We start from the raw sequence: 24,336 nt of genomic DNA, 5'->3' as shown, positions 1-24,336 counted from the left end.
GCTGAAGTAAACAAGATTGTTTGCTATGAATTAAAGATAATGGTATTTCATGATGACATTAAAATTACTTATATTTAATCTTTCTTAGATAGATCTTAATCTATCTTCACCATAAAAGTTCAGTCAGCCCCTAGGCTGAATTTACAAATACAGGGCACTGAAAATCATATATGAATGGGTATACATACATATCTACATCTATATCTAGATATGTATTTCAAGCACTCTTTAATCATATAAACCAGCACAGTCTGAGAGGTGTGTTTTGCTCTTAAATTCAAACAATAGGCCATTGAAGAAAGCAGTAAGCTTTCATAATAGATTTTTTTTGTAGTTCCAAATTTCCACGCTGACTCCTTGACTATCCCATAAATGATCCCATTGAAGCTGGTGGTGGTTACTGGAGTGCATTACTCAGTATGTTAGAATTGGATGTTTGTTCTGTAATTTAGCCTGTAGCAAGGCCTGTATGTGCTGTACAAAATCAAGGATTCAAAATAAGTTAAGGTTTACAGTGAAGGAAGAACAATTTCTTCCTACACTAAGTCATTATCTATGACCTAGCAGCTAATCAGAAATGTAAACAATACGATATCTGATATAAATTTGATGTAGACCTGGGTTTTTGTTTGATTTTTAGGGGTTTTTTTCCCAAAATGTGGAATATGAGTAATGTTTTACCCATCTTTGTTTCAAATAAAAGATTTTCAGGACTGAAGTGCTGATAGTTTGAAAGCAGACCAGTAAGGGGAGCTCTTGCCAATATTTTAAGCTGCTTAAAAAAATTATGGGAGTCTGGGCAGTGGTAGGTCAGAGACTTACTGTACTTTGGACCATAAGATATGCTTTCAGCTAGAGATGAATATTCAGCTTCAAAGTGTCCTTCTAAAAAGATATTCACTGTTGGAGATTTTGGAATATTTTTAGCTCAGAAATTTTGTAGCTGTTTAGGTATCCAGTGTTTTCTCTTTAGGCGTAGGTACACAGCCGTGCCACACTAAAATGATGAGTCTGAAATGTGCTCTTGCTGTCAGATGTTAGTGGTAGGTCTGTGTATCTCCACACCATGAGCTTGTTTTAGAAGTTGCTCCATATTAAGTTACATAGATTTTAGTGAGTGTAAATGAAAAGAATTCATTGTTGATAAGAAGTAAGATTTATCAATTTTTTCCTCTTTATTTCCTCATAATACAAAATGCATGTGATTGTAGGGTACCTGTTCCTCAAATCACATGCATCATACTGTGTGGAAGACCATACAACATTCAATCTTACTGTACTTCAGTCTGCACTGGGGATTTTTGCATCTTTGTCTGTACAGTGTTGCTCATAATGCATGGAAGTGAGACATACAGAAAGTTTTTCCCTCCTTGGCCCCCATATGAGTAGCTTTATTGATTTACAGATATGTAATGGTAAAATTCAGTACATTCCCTAACCAAACAAAAAACTACAACACCTACCAATTAAGTTTTAATATGAGGGGCAACCCCCTCCCATTGTCTTTGAATATTAGGGATTTTATTTTTCATATAGAAGGAAAAAGTAATTTTCTCACTTCTGATTGCTTAGCACTAAAAAGAAGATTAAGACTAGAAACAGACTATAAAATTGCTGCCTGGTGAAAAAAAAATTTAAAGTGACAATTTTAGAGCATTACTGCTAGCTTTTAGCTTTTTGTGCTTCAGCAATTCTAGGTGTTAGTAAAAGAAGTGTAAGGTTCCTGGAAGAAGTCTTAAGACTCATAATACCAATGCAGGAATGTGCTTGAACACATCAAAGAAAAACCATTCAACACCAAAACTGACAGATCAGTGATTGGCCACATAACTAGCCCCTCAGGAAAGAAACAGCCACATTTCTGGATGACTACAGACTGAAGGAGCTGACTGTCAGAGCTGTGCAGCTGTTCACTTTTCTATTACAGAAAAGATGGCCCCAGCTGTAAATGGCAGGATGTGCAGAGCCATGGGCAGCCTTTGCAGCTCTGAAGATCTCCCTTGCAGATAAGAGAGTGGTGCACGTTTCTGCAGTGTTGGCACAGCTCATACACTGTCAGTAGAGAGGTAAACACATGGAGCAAATGATCTCTCACCATTTCCTGTGTTCTGCTCCTGAGGTACCAAAGCTAGAGCGGTGACATGGGAGGGCAAAAGAGAAAAAAGGCAGGAAAGAGGGGGAAGAGTATTTTAGGCTTGTAACTAGTATTTCCTGTTAATTCTGAAATTTAACAAGATTAAAAGGAGAATAAGGATCAAAAAGTTTACTTGCAATTAACTAGATCTTAATTGGTTTGCAAAAGGCTCTGTGTTTATCCAACCAGAGACCAATTATATTTCTTAATATTTATCCTACTTAATATTTCTCAATATCAATTTCTTAATATTAATTATTAAATACTAAAAGTTTATGAAATATTAAATAGTAATTTATTAATATTTCACCTACCTCTCTTAATATTACACCTACTAGTTTACTTGGCTCTGTCCTGAATGGGATCACTTTTCTCTGTGGAATGATAATTCAGTTTAGCTTCCTCTTAATGTCTTAATTCTCCTACACTGGCAACTTTGTGTGTAAGACATGTTTTGCCTGTGTGTCATATCATTAATTATACAGGTATTCCAGAAGCTAGAATTTCAGCAGAAGTGAGTAACCCTGGAATAATGATGACCTTCTGAATCATCAACCGGATATGAAAGAAAAATTTCAGCTGTAAAATGAAGCATGCTCCCTATATTTGATTTTACTTTTGGTCTAAACAGAGACTAATTTTATCTTTTAATATTAGGAAAGTTATAAAGTCAGTATAAAACTGAAGAAAAAAGAAGCCTGGTTTCTTAATGAATATTTGAACTCAATATTGTTAAGCACAACCACATCAATGCCAATGAAATGAAGGACTGTGAGAGCTTTTAGTGTTGGTCAGGTTGCCTTTTGGGCAGAGGGAGCTGCAAATAGCGCTTGAGAGGAGCCCTAGAGGAGGGATGAGGAGTGGGCAAAGCCAAGCATCTGACCAAACCTGTCAGGAGGACTAGGGAACCTGAAGTCTTGGAATCAGTAAATGTTTCCCCTTTAGGCTTTGAGTAGGGTTTTTTAAAGCTATTTCTGCCTGTTTAGCCTGCTATGTGACAGCAGGAGCCAGAAGGAGCTGTAGGGAGTGGGAAGGAACAATTCTGAGGGTGGATGTGTTTCAGAAGGTGGTTTCTAAAGTAGTTTGCTGCAAGTATGAAAAACTAGACCAAATTGAGACTGTCTTTTCAATGTGCAGTTATTCTAGCTCATTTTTTAATGTACTATAAAACAAAAGAAACTGCGAAGGTCCAACAAAAAACTTTTACTGTTTGACCTGGTAGCTATGAGAAGCAATCCACTACACTCTAAATTTGGAACAGCGAAGGAAGCTTTCATGTAATGCATTTTTGCATTGTCATTGTAGTTACATGAATATCATAACCAAAGCGAGTCATAAAAACAAATAGAGGAGACTGTGAATATAGTCTGCCTGGACTTTTACTAAAGCCTTTGACCATTTATCACTGCATTCTCCTGGAGAAGCTCATGGTTTGGCCTGGTGCTGTTTGCTGGGTAAAAAGCTGGCTGGATGGCAGGGCCCAGGGAGTGGTGGTCAATGCTGGCACTCTGTCACTTGTGGTAGGCTGAGTGCTGGGGTCAGTCCTGTTTAACAACTTTATCAGTGATCTGGACTAGGGCATTCAGGGCACCTTTAATCAGTTTGCAGGTGACACCAAGGTAGGTGAGAGTGTTGATCTGCTGGAGGGCAGGAAGGCTCTGCAGGGGGATCTGGAAAGGCTGGATCAATGGGCTGAGGCCAGTGGTACGAGGTTCAGCAAGGCCAAGGGCCAGGTCCTGCCCTTGTGTCACAACAGCCCCAGGCAGGGCTACAGGCTGGGGAAGAGTGGCTGGAAAGTGCCCTGGCAGAAAAGGACCTGGGAGTGCTGGTTGACAGCAGCTGAGCATGAGCCAGCTGTGCCCAGGTGGCCAAGAAGGCCGATGGCATCCTGGCCTGGATCAGCAATGGTGTGGCCAGCAGGACCAGGGCAGGGATTGTCCCCCTGTACTCAGCACTGGTGAGGCTGCATCTCAAATCCTGTGTCCAGTTCTGGGCCCCTCACTACAACAAAGATACTGAAGCACAGGAGTGAGTCCAAAGAAGGGGAACTGAGCTGGTGAAGGGTTGGAGCACAAATCTTACAAGGAATGGCTGTGGGAGCTGGGTGTTTAGCCTGGAGAAAAGAAGTCTTGTGGGAGACCTTATCACTCTCTACAACAACCTGAAAGGAGGTTGTGGTGGGGTACAGGTTGGTCTCTTTTCCCGAGCAAGTGATAAGAGGAAATGGCCTCCAGTTTTTCCAGGGGAGTTTTAGGTTGGATATTAGGAAAAATTTCTTCACCAGAAGGTTGGTCTGGCATTGGAACAGGTTGCCCAGGGAAGTGGTGGAATCACCAGCTCTGGAAGTGTTCAAATGGCATGTGGGTGTGGCACTTGAGTACATGGTCTTATGACAACCATGGCAGTGCTGGGTTAACAGTTGGACTTGGTGATCTTAGAGGTTTTTCCCAACCTTAATGATTCTACGATTCTACAGCATGCTTACTCTCTGGGAGAAAGAGACCTTTCCTTGCCCAACAGTATTTCTTAACGTTTAGGGAGGGAAGGGATTTTGCAGTCCTTACACTGAGTGGCATTACTGTAAGGTGGAGGTCTCAAGGGGGAACAAACATAGAAAATTGAATGCTAATAAGGATAACCAGACCTTTCACATCTAGAATTTATTTTTGTGTCCTTCTAACACTGGGATTAAAAGGATCAGTGAAATCCCTAATCAGGTATTCATGAAAGTAAGGGTTGTTTCTTAAATAATTTTGTTTGGACACAGAGCTGCTTTCTATCATTGTATTATATTTTGCTAAAACCATTAAAAACGCAAAAAGTCATCATATTCTTGCAGTGTATTTTTCTACTCTTATATCTAGGTTGAAATGTGTTTTTTTTTTTTTTCCAGTGGAATAAATGGACTTAAATATTTGGTCATGTTTCTCTGTAGAACTTCCCACAATAATGCAGGCATTATGCTGTAATTAAGCTGGGTTTAATTTGGGTGGCTTTTAAAATGAATTAACATTTGTTTTTGCAACAGTCTCTGTATTTGTCATATCTTCTAAAATGGAAGGTGACAGTACAGAGTACACTAATTTGGGACTCTGGTGCTAAACTGTGCTTAAGACCTTGAATATTTTGGTGCCTTTTCTCTTATTTCACATTTTTCAAGATTTCTCTCTTTACTTTTGTATTTGAACATTATCTCCATTGAATTTTGGAAAAAAAAAAAAATAGGACTGCTTAAGTTTTGCTGCACTGTCCTTTTTTACTTAAGCTGCTCATGAGACCACACTTGGAAATAAGAGGTTTTGAAGAAATTATATATGGTATGGGTCTCTTTAGATTTAAGCTGAAAAAGATATAAATTTATATCTCAGCCATTAAGGCACTTGTCTGAAAAGCCTAGTGACCTTGGAAATATTTCTACCAGCTGCTATTTGTTTTAATATTCTAATGTGTTCTTTGCTGAGAAAGTGATATTAATTTATCTTTTTTATATTGTAGACATATTCAAAGGGCTCACATTGAACTAGGGTTTCATAATGCTGGACTTCTTGTGAAGTGCATAAAAAAGGAGCCTAACCTGATGCAGTAACTAAAATAGGCAAAATTACTCTGTTTAACAGAGTAACACACAGATAGTCATGTCTGTTTCTCCTGGCCCTCCTTAGTACTCATTTCAAGTTTAATTTAATTCTTCAATGTAATTGATCAGCACACTGTATGGACCAGCACACTCTTTTTCATATTCCAGAACTCTCTTTGAAATTTTGGGAGTATTAGCTTCTTTCATGATGTCATCAAACACCTTACATGTAATCTCTTGCTGACTGACAGATGTAGATTTTTCTCCTCCTGTCTTTTCACTTGATGTCTTCAGCTTAAAATTTTCAAGTCCTTCAATTGATGATTTTGTACTATCATATTTAATCCTATTCTTTTTAGTGGTCTGCTTCTGGGGGTCATCCATTGTTTTCTGAATGATTTATCTTTTTTGAGTCTAGGCTGTATTGTTGATCCTCAGGTTTGTGTGATCAGCAAATTTTATTAGCACACTCATATTTTTGTTCTAGGGTCACCAAACAAAAATATTACAAAGGACAGTATCATGACTAATTCTTCAGGGATTCCATTTATTGTATCTCCTCAGTCTCTTTTCTTTGGAGCAGCACCCACTGCCACACTTAAATAGTTCCAATCCCTTGCCATCTGTACTAACCTTCATCTCTTCAGTTATTTATCTTGTATGCCATAATTTGAAACACTATGTAAAGTTAAAAAACCCCAAAAAACAACCCACACATGAATATATTTCCCTTGTGTAGCAGTGTAGTGGTTTGACCCTGGCTGGGTGCCAGGACTCACCAAAGCAATTCTATCACACCCCTCCACAATTGAACATGGGAGAGAAAAGGGCTGAGGTAAGGACAGAGAGAGATCACTCACCAAATACTGTCATGGCCAAATCAGACTTGAATTAGAGATATTAATTGAATTTATTACTAACAAAATCAGACAGAAAAATAAGACCTTAAAAACCTTCCCCTCCACCCCTCCCTCCTTCCCAGCTCCACCTCCTCCCCCTCAGTGGTGCAGGGAGACAGGGAATGGGGTTCTGGTCAGTTCATCACCATATGTTTCTCCCACTGCTCAGGGACAAGAGTCATCCCCCTGTTCCAGCATGGGGTCCCTCCCAGAGGAGACAGTTCCCCATGAACTTCTCCAGTGTGAGTCCATCCCATGGGCAACAGTTCTCCCCAAACTGCTGCAGTGTGGGTCACTGCTCCATTGGGTGCAGTCCTGCAGGCACAGCCTGCTCCAGCCTGGGCTCCCCACAGGGTCACAAGTCCTACCAGGAATCCTGCTCCAGTGTGAACTTCTCTCTGAGGGGCTGCAGGTCTTGTTTTCCCTATTCAGGTCTTGAAGAAGGGGGGCAAAATGTATGTGGAAGGTTGGAGCTGCTTTCACAACAAAAACGAGGCAGGAGGAAGCTGGAGTGAACAGGCAAGTGGAGGGTTTGGTCAATCCTCCTCCAGCTTGGCTATTCCCTCAGCTACGGAGGAAATCCTTGCTCTCTTGGGGAATCTGCCCAGGTTAGCTGACTTGTTTCTTTTTTTGATGTGTTCCTCTGTGGTGGATGAAAATTCAGCGTGAGGTACATCAAAAGGAAATGCCTTTTGGAAAAGGAAATCAGTTGAGCATATGAAACTAACAAAAATGCATTGAGTTTACATGTGGAAGGAGTGAATAGATTTGCATGTGAAAAAAGGGAGCAACTTTGCGTATGAAACTCTCTAATGCATTAAAAATAGGACAGTCATTCATGCTGTAAATCCAGATAGAGGTGAAGGAGGAAAGTAGAATAATGGAGGCATCTACAAAAGCAGCTTTTGCATAGCAAGACACTTCAGTACCTATTCTAGGTTCTGTGAGGTAGTGTTCTGCAAGGTGAATTCTATGTGCCTTTTTTTTTTTACAACCTATAAAGGAAGTGTTTCTATTTCTTTTCATTTCTATACTGTTAGCACCATAATCCAATGAACTGGTACTTTAGGTCGGACTTTAGTAGACTGGAGGAGGAAGGGATGAACAGGCTAGGGAAGGAAAAAGTTGTCTGTTTCCTTTGGGTCTTATATGTTTTGTATATATTTTCAAGAAATATTGTGAAGTGTGAATTAAGTATGCTTTAAAATGCTTCATTATCCTAAAGAGGTACTCTTAATCACAGTAAAATACGGTTCAAAAAAGTACAAAATAGTTTCACAAACCTGATGCAATACAGCAGTGGTATTTTCCCAAGAGTGATCTCCTGTTGCATTTATAGAGCAACAGTGTCCCATAGGCAAGTTACAGGACCATGGTCTATTGCTATAAATAGTAGAGATCTTAACTTCTATTTTCACTTTGGAAGATGAGGCCTTGTCTTATCTGTAAGGATACCCCTGGGTTCCACTCAATCAGATTACTGACTTCATCTGAGATTGCTGTAGCTTCCCTTCTGCACATGGAGGATTGCTGCAGTCCATTCCCAGCATGGAAAAAGATCTCGTTGATTCACACATGCAGATGAACAAGATGGGGAATTGTTCCTCTGTTGCAAGGTTTAAACACCTGAAGTATCTGGTTCTAGTTCCTGGGATGCACTCTTGTGCATCTGTGTAAATTCAATTTTGGAAAACAAACGTGTTATGTTGATAGAGTGAGACGGAACAAACATCTTCCCATGTATTTTCCTTCGCTCCTCATCACAAAACAGGGTGCAGAATGGGTGGGATTCCTGCAAGGTATCAGTCACGGTCATAGTGTGTAGAGGCTGGTGAACAACTACCAAACAGATTTCTCTTGTGATTAGGGACAGCCACAACTTCTCTTGCAGCTCATGAGGGATTAGTGGGCAGGGCAACACTTTTGCACCACAGTTAATGTGCCTGGGGTGAAGAGGACAGGATTACAAAGGCAATTAAAGCTGCACTGGTGCATTGAAAACCTCTCTTTGATTTTTTTTTCTTTCCTACCTAAATTTAATTCTTATGATGGCCAATAAACTAGGAATTGAGCTAAGACACAGATAGCTGAAGTCAGACACAAGAATTGAGTGAACAGTGGTTTGAACTCAATTGCTCCTCAAAATTTTCTGCTGAAATATAAGCCTACCAGTGGTGGTGATGGCTGTCTTGTGAAAATATCCAGTGAGCAATTCAGGGAAGAACCTGGTCTTCACAGCTCACCAGTTGATAACAACTCTGTAATGCACCTAGAAATTGAACCTGACAGCTTTTATTTATTTACCTATAGGATCTTTTAAGGGGTGTCCCAGGGTTTAGCTCTGTAGTGTAATTGAAAATCTTCAATAAAAAGCAACTTTTTTTCTAAATGAGAATTTCATTAACAGACAAAATGTATACCCAACTCTAACACATTATCCCAGGCTTCAGTCTTTCAGATTTTTGCACATGTAGCTGGTCCTCTGGCACAAAGTTTGTCCCCTTCTTGCTATAGATTGTAAGATAAAATCCTCCTGGAGCTTTGGGCAATGGTGTGAAAAATATGTACCTTTTTAGTTTCTGAAATGGTCTGTAAGTTTTGGGTATTAAAGCCAGCAGGGGCCAGGGCCCTTTCACTTCCTGCTCCCCATGTACTATCCCTTGGATGGCTTTTCTGGAGCTGATAATTGCAGTTCATTCGAGGTTTTCTTAAACTACTGAGTGCTTCACACCTTTCATGTTCAGGCATTTTGTCATTCCTTTCTGAAGAAAGTGAATGTGCACTGAATGTGATAGCAGAGCACAGCATCACAGTTTGCTTTTACCGAGGCTCCCCCAGGTCTTGTAGTACTGGTATCTCTGGACTGTATCCCGAATTTCCAAGTTTGAAGGATAAAGGCACTCTCTCCGACAAGACACCCCCGTGACCCATTACTGAAAGCATTATTTTCTGGGACCAAAGGTTACGCTTAGCACGGAGCATTGGTCAGCACAGTTAATTTTCGCTCGCTGTGTTTGGGGCGAGTCAAAAATGCAGGAATACCGCGCTTGTTATTCCTGCGGGGAGGAGTGCGAAGTACACGATGGGGCTCGGTGCCCCAGATATTGGCACCCACTTACTCTCCTCCTTCTCAGCCCTGAAGGCAGGAGGGGCAAGCCCGCTCTCAGCGCTTTGCTGGCACATCACGCCCGCTATTGTGGTTTCAGCGGGCGGTGAGGGGCTGGGGGGGTACAGGGATATTTTCCCCCGTCAGACGAGCTGTTCCCACGCCGCGCTGCGGTGTGTGCCCGCCGTGGCCCGGCCGGGTCTCGCGGGCCGGGCTTGCGGAGCAGCCCCGCTCCCGGCGGAGCCCATCCCGGCTCCCGGCGGGGCCCATCCCGGCCCATCCCGGCGCGGCCGAGCGGGCGGCGGGGGCGGAGCCGGGCCGGGGCAGGGCGGCGGTCACGTGGCGGGGTCACGTGGCGGGGAAGCCGGGCCCAGCCGCCGCCGCCGCCGCTCCGGGAGCGGTGAGAGACGGAGCCGGGAGGGCGGGCAGGGAAGGAGGGAGGGGAACAGGGAGCGGGAGGGAGGGAGCCCGCGGGCGCGAGGGGCCGCCGCCCGCTCCGCCGCCGCTGCCGCGCCGAGGTGAGTGCGGGAGGTGGGGCGGGATGGGCCGGGCGCTATGTGGGGCCGCGGGCGGCTCCGGGGCTGTTTTCCTTTTGTTCCGGTGGGCGCCGGCCGCCGGCAGGGCGGTCCCGCTCCCTGCGGGCGGGGGGTCCCGCTGCGCCGCCGGGACGTGCGCGTCCGCCGTGTGCCGCGTCCTTCCCGCCGCGGCTTCCCCCGCGCCCGGCGGGCACCGGCCGGGATGAGCCCCGGGCAGGCAGGCGGGAGGCGCCCGGAGCCCCCGTCCTACCCGTGCACCTGCGGCTCCGGGCCGTGGGGCAGGGGTCGTGCCGCCCTTCCTCCCCCGGAGCTCCGGGAGCGGCCGGGGGGTCCGGGAGCTCCGGGCGGCGGCGGCGGGGAGGGAAGCGCCGGCTCCGGCATCACCTGTGACTCTCCGTGCACCGCCCGTAGCGCTGCCATTTGTAAATATTTTTGTCGTTTTCTTCAATTTTTTCCCTTTCCCGCTCCGTGCCCGCCGTGCCCCCGCCTCAGCGGGGCTGGGGGTGGCGGGGGGCGCGCGGCTCGGAGCCGTGCCCGCGATGTGCCCGGAGCCGCCTCGGGAGCGCAACTCCTTCGCGTTCTTTGTGTTGTGGCTTCTCGCCGTGCCTTTCCGTAAGCGTCTGTGCGCGAACGCGTTCCAGCACCTCGGCTCCCGAAAGGCTTCGCAAAAAGTGCAGGATCCTTTACCAGTTCAGTGCTCAAATTTGACTGAGGCAGTAGAACAGGCGATTAAAAACAGCTGTATGGGGTGAGATCAAAGGTCTGTCTTGTTTGGATTGCCGTTTCTGCAAGTGGCACATAGCAGATGCTCAGGAAACACCATAACAACAGGGTGAGCGTGCTGTGATTCTTTGGGAAACCAGCCAGGCCTCCAACAATTTGAGGTTAAGGGATTGCCTGAGTCAAATGTGATGTTTTTGTATTTAAGAGTCCTTTTTTGCCCGTGGCTTAGATATACATGTTTTTCAAACAAGAACTAAAGAAAGGCCTCTTAATAGAAAATGTTTATCTTTTAAAAAATACAATTGCACTCATATTATTGTCATAGGTAGTTTCATTTTGCGGGGATTAAATTTGCCTGTCCAAGGATTACTGATTTATGAGCAACATCCTGTGTTTTGAATAGGTAAGGGGTATTTGCAATGGATATTTTCTATCTATGAAAACTGTAAATTAAAATGTTTCTTAATATTTGTTTTTACAAATAATTTGCAAAATTTTGATCTTAAATTATCTGTTTAATAAAATGAAGTATAGTAAGACGTGTGTCAAAATAGCAAGTGTTTTGTCATAATACAAAGTTGACAGCTTTGGAGATGATCATATGAACCACTAACATTTAACTGTTTATACTTAAACACTTAAATTGTTGTCTCATTGCATCAAGAATTCTGGTAAAATTATTTTGAGGATACCATCACAGATTTTCCCACAATAGCAAAATCATGTTGATCCCCAGGGATGCTAGCTATCAGCTTGATCCTGTAATCCTAATTCAAGAAATAGCTTCATGCCAGCAGTTCCTAACCTGATTGCTCTTATAAGGAACATTTGTGCGAGTGGGCCTCATTTTTCACAGGCAGTGGGAATGTCAGGCAAAGTAGAGCTATTTCAAAAAACTGCATATTCCCCCACGCCCCCAATGGATTTTTGTAAGAAGGTCATTAGCAGTTTCTTGGGGGCTGAAAGGAGATAGTGGGTTGATAGTATATATAGATAGCTATTTATAAGGTTAAAAATAGCTTAGAAAACTGACAACTGTAACTGTTATGAATGATTTTCATAGAAAGACAATTTATTTCTTCTTGTATGTTGCGTCACTGCTTCTGACAACAGATTTGATTTCTCACCTAGTCAACAGATGTTTATTGTAAAAGCCTTTACACATTCATTATTCTATGAAAACCCTACTCATGTTGAACTATACTGAGCCTGTGGTGGACAGCTTGAAATATTTATTATATTTCCTTCAGTAAGGCAATAAATAGATTTAAATGGTTCTATTGTGAACTTGCACCAAGAAAGCTGATGTAGTGCAGCTGATTCATTTTTATCACAAAAAATTGATTGATTCAGCTGAACTTTCAAATAAAATCAGTTTTGTTTATAGCTAGCCTTTAGAAAAAGTTGTTCTTGTTTTATGTAATTATTAAGCATACTTACAATACGCAGCTTTTAGCATTGCTTTTCATTAGTAGGCCTCAAAGCATCTTGCAAAAGAATTCAGTGTAATTATTCTCTTCTTATCTTAGGGTAATTATTATGTTATCTAATGCTCATAAAGAGATCATAGTCTGCTGTGATTGCTATTAGAAGCTCTATATGAAGGTCTAATAATAAAATCAGACTTTTTGATTTAGTTCTTTTTTGATACAATAAAACCCCAACAAACTCACCTTTCTGTTTCTGTTGTTCATTTAATGAGGACTGAGGTAATTTCATACCATACCTTCCATGCCAGTGTTGGGAGCTAAGCCTGTTGCTTTATGGAGGACAGACTTCTCTTCCTAGTGTCAGAAGAAACCTTGCTGAAGGCTTGACTAAATTCATTGATGAGTTAGGAAGTGTTCCAGGACAGTTCCTGTTAAGGTGATCCAGGTACTAATGATGCATGTCTCTAGTTCAGTTCCCAGGCAGCTTGGCTGCTCAGAGAGTTTGTCCATATGTCTCTTGATATCGACCAGGATAAAAAAAGGTGTGTGTGAATGAGTGAGGTACATGGCCAGCATCCTCTTACGTGGTTTACTTCATCTCTACTGTGATACAACTGGTCAAAATGGTACAGAATCTTTCATTTTTTAGGGTCGCTATCAGTGTCTTACTTTTGTATTGCATCTGGTGGCAGAACAACTTCTGATGTGAGGGATGTGAAGTACACATCTTTAAGTTGTTTTCCAATGGTCTCTGTCAGTTGGGATGTGCAGTTGATTATTGCTAATTACATTATTAGTGCATTTTCATAGTTGCTTAGGACTTGAGGTCTTATGATGGGTTGATAGTTGGAAAATAAAACAAAAAGCTGTTGGTTTTTCTAAAATTCAAGATAATATATTAGGCCATTGTCATTTAGGGATAAAATACTGATTAGGAAATGTATGGTAAATTTGATTATAGAAAGATTATAACTTGAAAACTGTATAGTGTAATATATGCTAAATAATATGGAAACTATTTCTAGACAGTGCAATGCTATCTAGAAACAGAAGCCATAACTATAGATCTAAGAAGATGTAGAAGAAGTTGTAGAAGATCTGTAACTTAGATCTAAGTTGTAAACCTTTTAAGGCTTAGCTACTGTAATAAAATGTTTGTCAGAAGTTGGGCAGGTTTAGTCAGTGATTATGATTGGCTCTCTGTAGAAACAATGCATTGTTGGCAGACTTGCATCTAGATTCACTTAGATTTGTGTGGCTTTGGATTATTTGGAAAAAGGTCCAAGAGGAAATGTTTGGAGAGGTCCAGTTTCAAGAAACTGCCTGTTGCTGTGCTCATTGTTTTTGTTTGACTCTTGTTTTGATCCATGCTGTTTTTATTTGATCCATTGTTTCTCTGTTGTGTCATTTTTGATTAATGCCTTTGTTTACATAATTTTGCAGTATTTAAAACTTTAGTATCTTTTAAGTGGTTCACAATAATAGTTTTCACTTTGTGCTCGCACCCGTGCAAGGCCTCAGTATTACACAGTGCTTGGTGCCATATCCTTGAAAGCTGTAGTAGATCAGATCTGGTCTGGAGAACCTCCCAGTGGAAAGCTGGGCTGTGTGCTGTGGAGGTCCTTTGTTGCCTTCTGCATAGTTTGGGAGCTAACAGACCCAGCTGGTAGTCATACACTTTCCTGTGCCCTGGGTTTGAGTAGTCTCCAACATCCTTGTCTGGTGCAAAATACTCTTTGCAAAACATTCACTTGAAGGCTGACTCTCCCATCAGAATAGAAAGATCTAGCATTTCTCAATTCTCACATCAGTCCATCCTATCAGTTCCTCCTCTGCTTTGTACGTGCCATGGAATAGATTCCTCTCCTTTGAAAACACTCTTTTCAGAACATGTTTGTTCTGAAGCAAGTATCTAGCAGCTGAACTGTTTTCTAAATAAAACCCTTGTTTATCTCTTGTTTCACTAGTTTGAACAGTACATTTCAAAGGTGGCCAAATCCATGCATATAGCCATTTAAAGAGAATGGGTACAAGTACTTTACCAGGGGTCTCTGGCACCACTTAAGCAGACAAAAGACACAAAAAGGAGCCATAAATGTTGGACACAATATGCAAGAAAAGAATCTGTCTGCATGTATAGCAAGAATATGATAGAAGAGCAGTGTTTTTGAAGATAAGTAGCAAGTAAAGTTATTGGGAAAAGCAAAGGTTGACTGCCTGCTGTGATTGTGATGGATCACAGTCCACAGGAGACTCTTTAGTTGGGGAAAGACCATAACTAACAAAATTCTTAAATGAGGGAGAAAGCACTCTCACTTTTATTCTCTTTTGGATGCAGTATCTAATACAAAGGGAACCTTGGTCTTTTGAGCATGCAAGCATTAGTAGCAATGTTATTGCTGTCTCTGCTTTATAAAGAACAGATGTCTCTAATCTATTGGAATGGTGGGATGACTTTTATGAAATCCTTTCAGTTGTAAATAACTAAAAATGAAACACAGCCCTAGAGATCTACCTATCTAAAATCTGATTAAAATACACAGAAGGTAGATTGACTAACACAAATCCTGTCTTGCAGATCATAGAGGGTATGGGTAATAGTTGCTGTTGTATAAAAATAGAAAAAATGTTACTCATAAAGCTATTTTAAGTGTTAAGCAAAACTTTTAAGGGGGTGTGAATTCAGCTAAGGGAGAGGGAGGAAGAGTTACATACTTGTGGTGTCTTCCCCAGCTCTCACGAGTCATGTACGTATATTAAGAACTGTTACTATATAAATATCCTGGCTGCCATACAAGTGCCCTACATAGTGTTTGGAAATGAGGGACTTGAACAGTGTAGGTGTTGAACCAGCTTTAGATATTGTACCTTCTTTTTTCCCAAGCACAAAAATATGGACCTATGAATGGCATATCAGCTGAGACCAGAGGTGTTTCTGCATTGGTATCTTGTTTTTAACAGTGAATGATAGCAGATGCCCAGGGCAGAGTGTGATAGGGTGTGCAAATAGCTGAGTGTCTGAAGGGAAGTGTCACTGCATTCTAGCAGGGTGCAGTTTAGGGCTCTGTGGGCAGGTATTTAATCATTTGTGTTTTAATAGTTGTGGTGAATTTATGCCATCTCTTTTTTGAACCCTTGATTGCTTTAGCATCTGCAGCATCCTGCGGCAAAAGAATGACAAAAGTTTAACATGTACATTTTTAATTTGTCTCTTGCCAGCTTGAGAGTTAAAATCTTCCATGCATCTAATTTGTTTGATGTAAACCCCTGTTTTTTTCAATTTGTAAAATTGGATAAGAAACTTTTGTGGATAAAGTTGAGTGCTTGATGTGGAACACATGGAATATCAGGCCTTGTATGCAAACTCCTGTTTGCTGTGAAATATATAGAAAGGACTCTTCATAAAAGTTCTTTTCACTTTGAGTAAAGTCCATTCATCTTAACATGGAACCTGAGAAATTCTTATAGGAGTTTTGCTCTTAACAATGTTTCTGTTTTTGTAAAGACTGTGTGGTTCCAATCTACTGTATATGAATTCTGTCTGTAGAAACATTGTGAGCATAAAAAGCTGGCCTTTCTATAGTTGCATAGTAGAAGACTGGTGTCATGTGCATATTTGTCCCATTAGTCATGCAAAAAAGAAAAGACATTCCTGAATAATTTGGAAACAGAACAATGTGGAAATGAAATAGCTCTTTCCTATGGTCAGTAAAGGAACTTTCTCTTAATCTGTAAAGAAATAACAGTGGAAGTCAAAAGGGTTTGATTTGCATTTGCCAGCTTGGATTGGGCTGGAGTCCGTTGAGGACTTTTCTAGTTTGACGTGGACTTATCCCTGCTTTGGATTTCTGTTTCCTTCTCTTATCTGGTAGGGTTTGTTAGAAGATCTTTAATGATGTTTGATGCTTAAGGCAGAGGATCCTTTATGGAACATACATACATGTATTTCTGCTTTTTTAATTTCTCATCAGAAAATGGGGCTACACCTTCCATTGTCCTGTAAGTGTTTATGAATTCAATTTGCTATAGCAATTAAAGTGTTTGAATTCTAGGGGAGAATTAAATAAATGCATTTGTGTTTTATATTGACACGGGAAGCTACGCAGTGAAAATCTGCTAACTTGCATGAATGATCAAGGGATAAAATTAAACCAGCTCATATTACAGGTATGCAGTTTGGAACCATTTGCTGTTTTTCCAAAGTGGAGATGAAGATATAAAATAGATTAAAAATAGATTAGTCCAGCGGGGGAAGGGACATGGTTCTTCTGAAGATACCTACACAAAGTCTTATGGTGAATTGTAGCAGAGCATTATGAGCAAGAATTAGTCTCTTTCTCTCAACAGCCAAAGCTTTGATGCAGCAATAGGGTTCCATTAAAAGACAATACAAATCATAGGATTAAGTCTTCTTTCTCTGAGTTGCAGACCTTTTAGAGGTGCATTCCTTCCAGATTTTGCCAGCCCGCTGAGGAGACATTCTGCCTTCCTTTATACCAGTAGAATAACCCTGTGGAACATGTATTAAATCCAATACAAGTTATTTCTCAGTGTTGCAAAGAATTTGAATTTGAAAGTCTGTTCACTGGACCTGTAATAAGATTGAGGAAAGTATACTGTATAAAAAAAGTATATTTTGAGCTCAGTACTTGTGCTAGGAGTGTGCCTGTACAGTATTAGTCCCTCCATCCAGAGGCCTCAGGGGCTCCTGCTGGGTGAGTGCAGTGGCAGCATCTCCTGGAAAACACCTCAGCCTTCATGCTGCAGTCTGATTAGAAAGGTGCTGGTATGCTCTTCTGCAGAGGAGATGAACATAGAAAGAAGACGTAAGTAAACTAGCAAAGGTGAAGTGTACAGTCACATGTCATCCACATATTATCATGAGAACTGTGTATTATATACTTTGCAGCAGCAAATTGCTGACTGTGTCCTTTAGGAAAACATATTCTGTCAAAAAATACCCATATCCAGTGGATGAATAACCAACGTGTGGATGACAGAGAGTTGGTGGAGATGCAGAGAGGGGTGAAGTGAAGCAGGATGAGAATTTACTAACCATATTGGCTCTCATGGGTAGGATGCACGATGACTTTTTAAAGAAAGGATTTTAGAGTCTGGCTGCTGTGGCTTTTGCATGGTATCTTTTAAATCCTTTTAAGGAGTTATAGAGGACTTTGTTTCCTTAGTTGTTATGAATTAGAAGGCAATAACAGACATCCCCCCCCCCAACACTAGTACTTACTTTTATTAATAAAGGAATTGGAAATTGCACTTTCTTCCAAGGATTTAAATGAGAGACCACTGAAGAGAGAGTGATGTAGCTTGGGAGTTGAGGAAGAAGATGTACAGAAAATTCTTAAAATACAATTTCATTTTCAGTGATCTATTGGTCTATTTTGCAGTTGTTAATGCTGAAAGCAGGTGACCTGAATGAATGGTGGTTGTTCTGAGCTAGAAGTGACCATTAATGCTGCAAGATCTCATAAAAGATAGTCTCCTATTTCCATGAGATGCAACAGTAAAGTCTTTTGTCTCTGTCATAGGAAGTCTATGTTCCAAAGGTTGGATAGTTGTCTTCCCCTTCTCAATTTGGAGTTTGCTTTAAATATTTCTGGTGGCTTGGAGAGAAAATATTTGTGATTTGATTGTCTGGTGCTGTGGTGCCAGAACAAGCTCTTGCAGTTTTAAAATAGTATTACTTGTTCAAGCTCCAGAAATACTAGGAAAACTTTGTTACCTCCTTTGAATTTGAAATTATGTCTATCCTTATCATCCAAGGATGCACAGGGAAAACGAAGAAATAGCCAGCATTTGTTTAATGAAAATTCTCCTAAAAAAATCAAATTACCTTTGCATGGGAAATTACAATAAAAATTTTATAGTGCCTTCAGGAGGAGATTTGCTATTAGTTGTCCATTTTTTGTTAAGAAAGATACAATGGGACAGGTAGGATTTGGATCATACCTGATTTGCCTCCAGGGGCGTTGTTTCAGGTTTGACAAATACCATGCCTGATGACTGAGTGTCCATGGTGATGTGCAGCTGTCTGTTTTCACTTACATTTACTTCTACTTTGTTTTCTTGGTGTGGAGACTTAAAATCTCAGGGCTTTCTAAGCTTAACACTTGCTCAAGCTGTGAATAACTTTTCTGCCTTGGAGTATCCTAAGAGGTTTGGGTTGTCACCTTTTTCACTGGCAGGACCAGTGTGGAAGGACTGAATGGAAAATCCTGAAGTGCTGACATTGCTTAGTTTTGTTTTTGTTCTTATTGTCCCTAATGACATCTTTAAGTGCACCCATCCACGTGTGGGGTGATAACACTTGATAAGGACAGGCTTGAGGTGATGGAGGTTTAATGGAGAAAGCACTGGAGAACCTCCTAAGGAGTACATGAGTTTTTTCAGTTTGTGCTCTTGGTTAGGCTGTGAGCTTGGGGTGTGTATGGTGTATTGTTTAAGTGTATTTTCAATTGTTTGTTTATTATGGTTTTGATTTCAAATTATTTTTCAATGTTTAGGGCAGTTTCTTCCAGTCTTTCTGGTTAAGAGTTAGGACCATATTTCCTGGGTGTTGGTTGTTGTTACTGTCTTTGCCTTCATTGAAAGTCACAATTTTGTGATTTTGTGGAATGCCAGGCAAGAGACTGCATTTTGTTATTGCTTCCTGATTCCCTCTACATCTTTATAGGAAATGTGATCAGGAGACAAATCTTGGGGGTTTCTTTTGTTGAGTTTTGAAACACCTCATTCTATTAGCTGATCTAGAAACCTACCTGGAAAATTACTCAAATTTAAGAATAAATAACAATTGCATGCAGGCATACTTGGCTGCACAGCAAGATCTATTTTTAGAGAAGGTTTCTGCCCTGTTTTTACTTCATTTTAGATTCAGAGTTTTACCTTCATTTGAGATCTCCTAAGGAATTTTGGCTTATTTTCCAGTCCTTCATAATAGATAAATGCATGCATCCTCTGGATCAGATTTCAGAATTGTTTTTGTAAGGGAAGCCATGCTTATCTTCATGTAACCTCAGGTATTCCAGTAATTACTAAGGGTGTGTTTGAGGTTCTGCCTCAGCTTGTTTGTTGTTTACTTGTGGGTCTTGTGGTTGGGAAGGTGAAGTAGGAGGTTGCTGCCATGTGAGTGCAACAACTTAACAATTGGAACCTCATGCAAATGGGTGTTCTGATGAAATGATAATTTAGGAGAAAACCAAAGCCATCCTATGTTAGTCTAAAATAACACCTAAATTTTGATTTTTTTTTCACTAGTTGATGATTACAGCAGCAGACTAGGAGGCAGAACTCCTGTACTTCTCTCTCAGTTCTGCCATAAGCTTGTGTACTGCCTTGAGATGTTTAAATTGTCTTTTACTTTGCAGTATAATGGGAATAATGCTATTTTACTACTTTTCTTGGAATCACTGACACTAGTAGAGCACTCCTAGGACACTGGGAAAAGGGTTCAAAATATCAGGGTCATGTTAAAAGAAATCATGGTGTAGTTGGAATAGAGCCAAATGTTCATTCAACTGAAGATGACCAGTCTAGGTACACCTTAAGCTAAAAAAGGTTGTAGAAAAAGAGGGGCCTGAAGTGGGACAGGTGAAACTATCAGTACAGTTATGCAACTCCTTATTTCCTGGTGTTCTTGTTGATTCTTGATACTGTGAGCCCTTGGGTTGTCCCTTAATGTCTGTAAACCATCAGAACAACACTGCTAAAGTTACAATACTTCCAAATGTTATTAATGCTGGCAAAAGTGCATGGCTGGATGAGGTACCCAGATAGGGTATGTATTTAACATACCCACTGAAGTGCACTTATACTGAAAATTTCCTCCATGTGTTTGTAGCAGACAGTGAATCCCAGGGTCCACAGCGTTGCTGAGAGTACTGTGTGTTGGGAGCTTTGGGAGTTAGCAGTGACAAGTCTTTATCACTCATTCATTGGTAAGGGTGTATTTGTGAGAAGAGGTTAGTGCATTTTATTCACCCCTATGTAATTGAAACCATATCTGTGGAGTGTTCAGCTTTATTCCTAGAGACGCTTTTTGGCTGCAGATATTTATGTAAGGTTGTGGGAGTTTTCATTTTCACAGTCCTTTAGCAATGTTTGTATTTACTCAAGCAGTACAAATAAAGCAGGGATGCTCTTTTGTTGGATAGTCTTAGCCTACCTGTTTGGGATTGTTTCTGGAGAACAGACAGTACTAATTCCAGTTACAGTTTTCTTTAATACTTAACTCAGCTATTATGCCTCAGATTTATTTTTGGACAGTGCAGTGTACAATATGCAAAACACAATTTATCAATGTCAATGTTAAGATGAAAGTGAAACATTAGGGTTATGTAGTCTGAAATTCCACACAGCACTGTCCTTGGATTATAAGTGAAGATGAGTGCTTACATTAAAGTGGTGTTTTCAGAGGAAGTAAGATGTAAATTCATGATGCAGGTATGAGGCTTGCTCTCACACAGTCCACTGTTAATAGGCCAGCTGTTTTCGTGTGCCTGGATATAGGCAGAGACCTTGTGAAGAAGAGAATTGTACTCCAGGCAAAGAGGCAAATATAAAATTCCTCGGGTCACAGAGAGGAGTAGGAAAAGTCAAGAAGGTCTTCTTTTTGTGGTTTATGCAAATGTTTGTTCAGAAATTCACCTGAACAAATGAAACATGCCATGAAAAATGCAATGAACAAAATCACATTCTCCTCTGATGATTTTCTTCACTATGTTTCTCAAGTTGTGATGCAAAGCTTTCTGTGTGTCTCACCTTGAGCTACTTGTTACCTCTGTTTGTTCACATCTCTTGTTCACCTATCCTTTTTTCTTTCTATTTTTTGAGGGACTTATTCTTTGCCTTTGCAGATTTACTTGTATTCTTTGAGTAACTGAGTAAATTCAGGGATCTCTCAGGGTTTTAAATTCATCAGAAGATGATAGCACTGTCATTTGTCTTCCTTTTTCCCCTCTGCATTTTGAGTTGTTCTTTCAGGACAGGCTCCTGTGGCTATGTGGATGATAATGTGCACAGATCCTCAAAGTGAGACTGTTAAGGTTTTTGCTCTCTAGACTGTGATGTTTGTTAGGTGGCCTGTACCATACTACTCAGGTCTTCTCTTTCAAGCTTTTCTTGTAGGATATTTCAAAGCTGTCTGTTTTAAAGTAGAATAGGTGATAACAGGGGGAAATGCTGGATTCCATACCAAATGAAACTCAAAGAAGTGCACAGCTTGTTTGGCAGCATTAGGTTCTCTAGTGCACTTTGCAGCACACTTGCTGTGAACTGAGAGCCAGAGACCTTTTGTTCACTGTTTTAGAAAATTTCAGGCCCAGAACTCTGGCCAAAACAGTATTTAGACAAAAAAAATGGTGTATAGATGCTGCTCTGAAAGCCATAGTTTCCCTTCTAATGTTGAGGTTTTTGGACCATTCTCTCTACTATTTTAAGGATCAAAGGCTTAATGAATAAGATACTTCAAATTGTGAATTATTTGCTCTAGCACTCGTTCACATGCAGTACCTTCTGCAGAATTTTTCTAGTATTTAGTAACAAAGTGGACAGGTTTTCCTCAAGTAGGTTTGTTTAGTCTGTGTTTAATTTTTTTTTGTTTTGTTCCCCTCAAGATTCAAAATCTTTACTGATTATAAACAAGACATCCTCTCATGCTGGTGATAAGTCTAAATCTGCCTTGGGACAATTGCCTCTTTCTTAGCATGATGTCAGTGGAAAGCCTGAAAGTACTGCCCCACTGCAGTTTGCTTTCTCAGCTAGAAAAGCATTGTTGATTGTCAGTGCTTGTTAGGTCCTTTGTGTCATAGAAATTGGTTGTGTATAGCAGAGTAGTGACATCCTTTGGTCAAATGCCCTGACTCTTTGTGGTGATACCCACAATCAGCAGGGTATCATGGTGTGTTCCTGGCTTGAGAATATAAAGACATATTTTGCTGAACCTAGCCCTTGTTCAACTGGAAAGATTTCTTCCTGCTTTCTGCTGCTGATTTTGTTGTTGTTGTTGTTATTGCATGTTTGTGTAATGCAGAAATGAAAATGAAACAAAGGTACACAGGTTTTGGGCTGAGACAGATGTATTGGTTGTCAGAGAAGTTTTTTTGTGTGTCCTAATCTGTTCCCCCAGCTGTGTTTTGTGGTTACAGTAGTAGCCAAAAATATGTCTGGAAAGAATCCAGCATGAGGATAACACTCTTCTCTTAGGAGCATGCAATCTGTATATTTTTTTAAGGCAAACACCTATTATATATTTCTAGCAGTTGAGTCTTTAGGAGAATAATATGAAGGAAATCACTGCCCTCCTAAATTTTTCTTCTGTTTTGCTTCATTGCTGATTGTACATTGTTTTTTAAATAAAACAGTCCTATCTCCCTATGTGAACTTAGTATCTGATTTATGGAGACAGGACTGTCTTGCATAGTGGATTTTATGGACATGTAATTTCTCATGTAAAACAATGTAGCGTTTCACTAGCATGCTGATGAAAATGCATCAGCAACTTTGGTTCTATATAGTTTGGGTTTGGTTTTTTGTTTTTGTTTGTTTGCTTGGGTTTTTGTTTTTGGTTTTTGTTTGTTTGTTTTTGGGTGATGGTGGGTTTCTTTGGGAGTTTTTTGAGTGTAAAAGTGTCTTACAAACATTGTTACTGGTCTGAAGGGCACAGATTCTCGCACTTCCCTTCCCCTCAAACCCTGCATCCCTGCTTAGCTAATTAAACATCCCTTATACTAGATGCCTGATGATGCTCTAACATGTATGTACAGATTCTTGGCCTGTTTACTCAGTCCAGGTAATTGATACCATGCCTGAAGTTTGATTTGAGCCTTTTGGCCAAGAACTTTAGCATCATGGCTTCAAAATGAAACTGCATGACTTCCACATGTTACTCTAGTGCTCTTTTTACCTTGTGAACCACCTGCCTCTTTCCAGTATGAAAATTCCTTAATTCATCCCATTTTCCCAGAAGGAAACTTGCTCCTTTTGTCTTTGCTTTCCTCTTAGAGGGATTCCCTCCAGGTCTGCCATCAGCTGCATGACTGGGATAGTGCTTGTCCTGACCGGATGTCACCTGATGTGCTGGAGGGGAGCACATCAGCCACTGTCAGGTTAGAGCCAGCTTCTAGAGATGGGCTCACTGCTGCCATATGACACTGCAGGGTTTGGCAGATAACCATTGCAATTTTTCTTGTCATATGCATATGTAGGTGGCCTTGAATGAGGGGAAGTAGAAATACAAATTTCTGCATAGCATGTCTTTTATGGACAGGATATATGCATTGCTCATGCCATATTCATCCATCTGAAATCTTGTGCACGTTGAGATTGGAATTATGAAGGCTCTATTTTTTCCTGAAGCTTTAAATAAATAAAACTAATATATCCAAAGAGATTTTTTTTGTCTGTAAAGCAGACAAAATTTGTTGAAGTCTGGCTTTGTCCTTTCAATATGTCTTCTCCTGCTGTACCTGGTAGAGACTCTCACAGGTTTGCTGCTGAATGGTTAGAAGAGGATGTGTGCCTGTACCTTGTGCAATTCACTTTAGAATTTGGCTTTTTTGATTTATCCTCAGTATTTTCAACTGAGATTTGGGACCTTTTAGTGTTGTGATGAAAGTGCCATGGGTCTGTAATGGAAGAGGAGCCTATGGCAATAGCATTGCCAAGTCTTTTTTTACTATGCTGCATTAGAGAACATTTACAGGGTGGCTAAAAATGGATATAAAAAGATACTATTTTTAAGTAGGACTTTCTTTGTCTTAGTCTATTGTAGTAAATTTAGCCTTTCATAAAAGCTGTCAAATTGAATTAAAATAGCTTTAATAATAAATTATGTGAGTATGTATTGCTTAAATGTTTTTGCTGAGGTTTTAAAAGTGCCACAGATCACTAAAATGAGGGAAATTGCTGGGTAAATAA

General features: G+C 40.6%; 1 protein-coding gene across 1 annotated transcript in view; it reads left to right on the top strand.

Annotated features, from left to right (window-relative positions):
* Positions 1–10,189: 10,189 nt before the first annotated feature.
* The window catches only part of TULP4 (TUB like protein 4), a 146,325-nt gene continuing 132,178 nt past the window's right edge, over positions 10,190–24,336 (top strand). Inside the window, exon 1 of the mRNA XM_059467456.1 lies at positions 10,190–10,234. The gene's annotated coding sequence lies outside the window, so the exon portion shown is untranslated. The remainder of the gene's footprint in view (positions 10,235–24,336) is intronic.

Source organism: Ammospiza nelsoni, chromosome 3 (genome assembly GCF_027579445.1).
Source record: "Ammospiza nelsoni isolate bAmmNel1 chromosome 3, bAmmNel1.pri, whole genome shotgun sequence".
NCBI classification, from domain to species: Eukaryota; Metazoa; Chordata; class Aves; order Passeriformes; family Passerellidae; genus Ammospiza; species Ammospiza nelsoni.
This window is presented reverse-complemented; position numbering and strand designations above follow the sequence as displayed.